Source organism: Arachis hypogaea, chromosome 2 (genome assembly GCF_003086295.3).
Source record: "Arachis hypogaea cultivar Tifrunner chromosome 2, arahy.Tifrunner.gnm2.J5K5, whole genome shotgun sequence".
Classification (NCBI taxonomy): domain Eukaryota; kingdom Viridiplantae; phylum Streptophyta; class Magnoliopsida; order Fabales; family Fabaceae; genus Arachis; species Arachis hypogaea.
Window position 1 is genome coordinate 98,339,338 of NC_092037.1, and position 5,768 is coordinate 98,345,105.

General features: G+C 39.9%; 3 long non-coding RNA genes across 3 annotated transcripts; 2 read left to right on the forward strand and 1 right to left on the reverse strand.

The window, feature by feature from the left end:
• The first annotated feature begins 1,144 nt into the window (after positions 1-1,144).
• LOC140177953 (uncharacterized) lies at positions 1,145-2,105 on the forward strand. Its single transcript, XR_011869707.1, has 3 exons — positions 1,145-1,377; positions 1,462-1,945; positions 2,021-2,105. It is a non-coding gene; the product is annotated as an uncharacterized lncRNA (long non-coding RNA).
• A 132-nt stretch (positions 2,106-2,237) lies between these two features.
• On the forward strand, positions 2,238-3,276 carry LOC140177954 (uncharacterized). Its single transcript, XR_011869711.1, has 4 exons — positions 2,238-2,367; positions 2,458-2,592; positions 2,751-2,863; positions 2,934-3,276. It is a non-coding gene; the product is annotated as an uncharacterized lncRNA (long non-coding RNA).
• Positions 3,277-3,455: 179 nt separating this feature from the next.
• LOC140177955 (uncharacterized) lies at positions 3,456-3,998 on the reverse strand. Its single transcript, XR_011869714.1, has 2 exons — positions 3,928-3,998; positions 3,456-3,842 (listed from the first exon to the last, which is right to left on the reverse strand). It is a non-coding gene; the product is annotated as an uncharacterized lncRNA (long non-coding RNA).
• Between the last annotated feature and the right edge of the window lie 1,770 nt (positions 3,999-5,768).

Sequence of the window (5,768 nt, forward strand, 5' to 3'; positions counted from 1 at the left end):
TCTTCCATAACATTATCAGACTGACCATGGAGGTAGGATAAGGTTTTACTGCGGCTTTCAATGCTTAATTTGTCTTACAACTAATTTAGGAGTTGTTTTAAAATATTCAAAGACTTGTCATTTATTTTCCTAATTTCTAGCAAATTGTTTATGGAGTGAATGTAAACCACCGGATCTTCTACCAATTTAAATCAATGCTTCTAATACTATGGTGCATCAGAAACGCCTAAAAGATTTGAGCTGATTTTAGACTGACTCAAAAAGATTTAAATCAAAAATAAAAAATTAAGATTATTTTGATTTTTTACTCTTTGGTCTTGTCCGTGTTTTTTTAACTTTTTATCAACCATAGTCGAGAGCAGCTAGGGTTCAGTTTCGTTCTGCTGAGTCGCATACCGTATTAATCATAGAAAGAAGATAAGAGAAAAGGAAGATGGAGGAACAGAAAGAGATGCAATACGTGTGTTTCAAGACGCTAGACATGTTTTATGGAATCGACGTCTCCGATTTGCTTTCTCCGCCCACGGAGTTGGAGGACCAGGCGGTGTTGACTTGGGATTCTCTTCCTCCGATTCCAGCTGCTTTCAAGGCTGATCTTCCGGCTTTCTGCATGCAGCTTGTGGAGTTCGACTCCAACTTCTATCTCCTCGGAGGTCTTCAAAATCGTCCTATCGCCAAATCTCGTTTCGGTCCTCCTTCGTTCAAAACATTCCAACTTCATCTGGAAGAAGATAATGAGAAACAGAAGCAGAAGCAGTTAACGTTCAAGGAGGTGGACTCAATCTCTAAACCACCAATGTGCTACGCCAAGATGGTGTTCGACTACGAAAAAATTAAGGGGGATTATTATTTCATCCAGTTCGATCCCATGATGCCTCAAGTATGTTCTCAAAAAATAAAGCCCGTCTTCTTTTTGAATTGTTCGGGTGTATTTGTTGACCTTCTTTGGGTGTATTTTAGGTTGACTCCGGATGATTCGAATATGATGGTTGTTAGGGAACAAACGCCGTCGGAAGCGCTTGCAATGTGAGTTTTCCAAGAATATTTCAACCTTATAAACTTATTATTTTCAAATACGTTGTTAACCTTTCATTTTTATTCTTGTTTAGAGTCCCGATCCAGTTTTTTGTGCCGGCATCCCAGCAAACAACCACTGACGCAGATTCCGAACCAACCCCTATGCTACAGATTGAAGGGGCTAGAGAAACGTAAGAAAATAGTATTGGGTGTATATTTGTTTAGGGTTTGGGTGTATATTTGCTAACAGTTTGGGTGTATACTCTTCCTGATCGATTTTTTGTAACTGTGCAGCACTCCTGAAACCCCCAAACAACATCAAGAAACAACACCCAAGCTTCCCCCAGCTCCAACAAAAATGTAAGTTAATTAGACTAGAATCAATCTTTGCTTGTCATCCGTATATTCTTATTCTTACTCTTATTCTTATACATAATGATGCAGTCATCCAGACGCCGAGGACGCTGCTGCCCTGTTGATGATGGCACGGACAGCAAGCTATGTTCCTAAAATAGATCTGCCGATGCCATCATTCAGCCTCGGATTGACAGATTCAAGCCAGGAGGAGGCGTCGACGCAGGAGACAGAAAGGGAAAAATCTCCAGAAGCTGCAACTATGCTGGAACAATTGGACAGTTTGGTCCAAAAGTTAGCAAGCAGTGCGTCAAAGGGAAAAGACGAAAGTCCACAAATTCGGAGGGAGACTGGGGGAGAAAGTTCTCCTAAGTTTGAAACCCCGGGGGGAATAAATCAAATTCCGGATGATATGAAAGAAAAGTGCTACATCTGGGGGACGAGACTGAAGGAAGATGCAAAGGGCGATACTAACGAGTTTGAGGAGATATGCACTCTGACTGGCCAAGGAGAATACATTTTGATGAGAACGCACCTTGCATCCCTCCAGGCAAACAGTGATATAGAATCTCAGGTAATTTTAGACTAACATTAATGTTTTTACACCAAAGTCAACTGCAATGTTTATTAATTTAAAATTGATTTCTAGGTTGTATCTGCCATCTGCCTCATCCTAAACCAGAAAAAGGAAAAGAGGTTTCATGCACAAATATACTGTCTTCCCCCCCCCCCCCGATATTGTGGTAAGTGTTACTTCTATGAACTTTGGGTGTATTTTATGCATTGGTTTGGGTGTATTTTTTAGCTTAGATTGGGTGTAAGTTATTTATTTTCATGTTTTCATTTCTTGTATTGCAATTCTTGCAGAGCATGGCACTTTTGGATCACCCAAGGGGGGAATTCATATCTCCGAAAACGAACAGAGAATTCAGGGTGGAAACCTACCCAAGTTTCATTCCCTTCATAGATAGAAGAAAATTAAGTTCGCATCCATATGTAAGTTTTTGTTTCGTAAATTTGTTAGTACACTTATTTACTTATATGCCAAATAAAATAACAGACTGTTGAAATGTGGCAATCCTTCAGATTTTTGCTCCTGTTTGCCACTCGGGACATTGGTGGTTATGGCTAATAAATACAAGAACGCGGAAATGTCAAATACTTGACCCGCTACACAAAAAAGCTCCAAGCGATGAGAGAAAGGACATTAATAAATTCACTGTAAGTTGCCTCTGTCTTCTTTACTTTAATAGATAGGTCTATTTTGAAATTTGAGTTGGGTGTATATTCCATATTCAATTGGGTGTATATTCCATATTAAGTTGGGTGTGTCTTGTCCATTCATTCGGGTGTATTACTGATTTGTTTTGGTATTTAAGGGATATGTATTTTCAAGATTGTTAACATATGCCGGCGGGAAACCTCTCGAGAAAGGCGAGAAGGAGAAGGAAATTAAAGCGCCATATGTTAAAATTTCAGGCCAAAAAACAAGGTATAAATTTGTGACTTTGAACCTTAAACTTTCCTAAATGAGATTTGTAATTTATTTTCTTCGTTTTCAGCTATGACTGCGCTATCTACGTAATGAAGTGGCTTGAGTTAATAGAGCCGGAAAACATTAAAAAGGGGAAGTATGAATGGGATAATTGGACACAGGTAACTGTCTTTAGAACTATATAACTCTGTATTACTTATCTGAATTAATATTTCTGTTTAAACATAACATACTTTTTAATTGTAGGAGGAGGTGGACCACTATAAAGTGGAGTATGCTTCCCGGATACTATTCAGTGAGTTGAATACACAGAGAGATCGGGCAATTAGAGAGGGTAGTGCTATAAGGCTGTCGAAGCCATCCTCTGTATTATTGAGTCCGTTTTGTCAGATTAATTCTGAGGATATAGAAAATGGGTAGTTTGTAAATTGAACAAATCATGTAAATATTCGCCATTTATCAACAACTTCTATTCCATGTATATTTTTTCCCATAGTTAAACTATCTGTGCTGGTAAACTGTCTGTGATGTATTGAAAAACTGTATTACAGGTGGTAAAACATAAAGCAAAAAATCAAGGCTATACGCATATTATAAACTGTTACACCCAACGCAAGTCTAATAATACACCCGAGGTTGAATAAAATATACACCCAATTGTCTGTGAAGTATTCAAAATGAATGAATTACATGTACTAAAATATGAAAAAAAAACATCAACTGAAATATATCGCCCATAACCTGTGAATTTTTACAGCTTTTGTTCTATATGTATCTATATATGTGTCTATATGTAAATTGTCTATTAACAAAAATACACCCAAAAGTAACAGTGATTTTACACCCATACTCTCTTTAACTATACACCCAAAGAGTTATCCCCTGCTGCTGGTACCCTGAACTGATAATTTATAACTTGTCCCTGATATTGGCTGCAACTTGAATGCGCCGCTGATGCAGCATCAAACAGGTTTATCTGAATATAACACTCACGCATTAGCTAAACTATTAACTAGAAAAATTAACTCAATCGCCACAAATTTAAAGAACATTACATTTACCTCGCTTAAAACTTTCGTCTTCTTCTTCTTTGTGGCATTTGCAATCTGTTTCTCCAGCTTTGAACCTAGCCTGTTTTTTGGACGTCCTCTTGTTCGAATCCTTGGCGGGCTTTGAAGCTCGTTAACGGATTCCAAGTTGGCGTCTTCGTGGGATAAAGAAGATGTCCCCTTCCTTTTGGCTTTTAATGCTTCCATCTCGGCCATGACGTTATCGTACGCACGGTGCAGAATTGCAGTCAGCTCCTCCGATTCAGAAGCAAATTCGCAAATATTTTGCGAACGAAAAACCAATTGGTCGAACCTCTTGCTTCTTGGCTCCATTAGTGGCTCGTCGTGGCTGCTCTTGATGTGTGTGTGTTGCCTCTTTACCTTCTTGCTCCATCGTTCCAGTATGTATCTAGGGGACACTTGGCTTACTTGTTCGAAGCTTAACACGCTTAGTGTGTGACGGCACAGTATCCCTCTCGACTCGAATAATAAGCATTGGCATTTTACCTCGGCTGCAACTGAGTCGTAGGTAACCGCGAACTTGTCCAATATTGAGCTGGAAACTTGTTCTCCGACTTCGTATACTGAATAGCCTAGAGCGGAATTCTTTAATCTGGTGATGCAATTTGCCTTTCCTCTGAATTGGGCTTAGACTTCCCTAAACTTTGCGTGGGTGTACGCATCTTGAAACTGAGCTTCGATGGAGGATTTGGTTGCACACGGTATGACCGTATGAAAATCTGCAGCATCTGATTCTCTCTCTGCTTGCTCCCTGCTTCCGAGGCAATTATCGTACTGTTTGACGAACTGAATGAGCGAGCTGTTCCGGGTGATGTACTTGTTAAAAAATGAATGCATGCTCTCGCTCCTTTGTGTGCTTCTCATCCCTGCCCAGAAGTGGTGGTCCAGATAGATAGGAACCCATATGTGACGGTCTTCGTACAGATCTGCATAATACACCCAAACACACACAGTAAAATACACCCGAGAGATCGTACAATTTACACCTCTGCTGCAGAATTTAAAAACACATTACCTGAGAGCCACTTGTTGTCCGCAACACCAAAATTCACCAGAAAATCGTTCCAATTCCTATCGAATGAGTCTTTGCTGTGAGAGTTCCAAACAACATGGCTCATTTGTTGTTCGATATCGGCGTGTCCCTTGTACCCGTTTAATTTGCTTGGAATCTTCTTCATGATGTGCCAAATACACTAGCGGTGAACTGTTGTTGGCATACAGGCCTCTAAAGCCCTTTTCATTGATGCGCACTGATCGGTGAGAAACCCTTTCGGAGCGTTTCCTCCTATGCAACGAAGCCAGCATTGAAATAACCATTTGAATGATTCAATTTCTTCGTTCTTCATCAAAGAGCATCCGAGAAGTGTTGACTGACCGTGGTGATTCACCCCGACAAAAGAACCACAGACCAAATTATACCTGAAACGAATTGCCATGGTCCAGAATGCAAAATCATTAGGTACACCCCAACAAATGCTTCGAATACACCCAATGACACGGCCAATATACACCTCTACTGCGGATTCGTAAAAATAAATTAATTTAGCATCATAAATAGGGACAGTTTGTTACCTGTTTGTATTGTAGGTGGTGTCGAATGAAATGACGTCTCCGAAATACTCACAGGCGGCTCTGCTTCTTGCGTCGGCCTAAAAGGCCAGCTTAATCGATTGATCCTCCTCGAGTTCGAGCTCAAAAAAGAAATTCGGATTCTTCTCTTTCATCCTTAACAAATATTTCCCGAATTCCTTTGCATCTTCTTGTTTGGAAACATTCCGCACTTCCCTGGTAATGTAATTCCTCACGTCCTTTTCGATGAAATTTAACTCGCG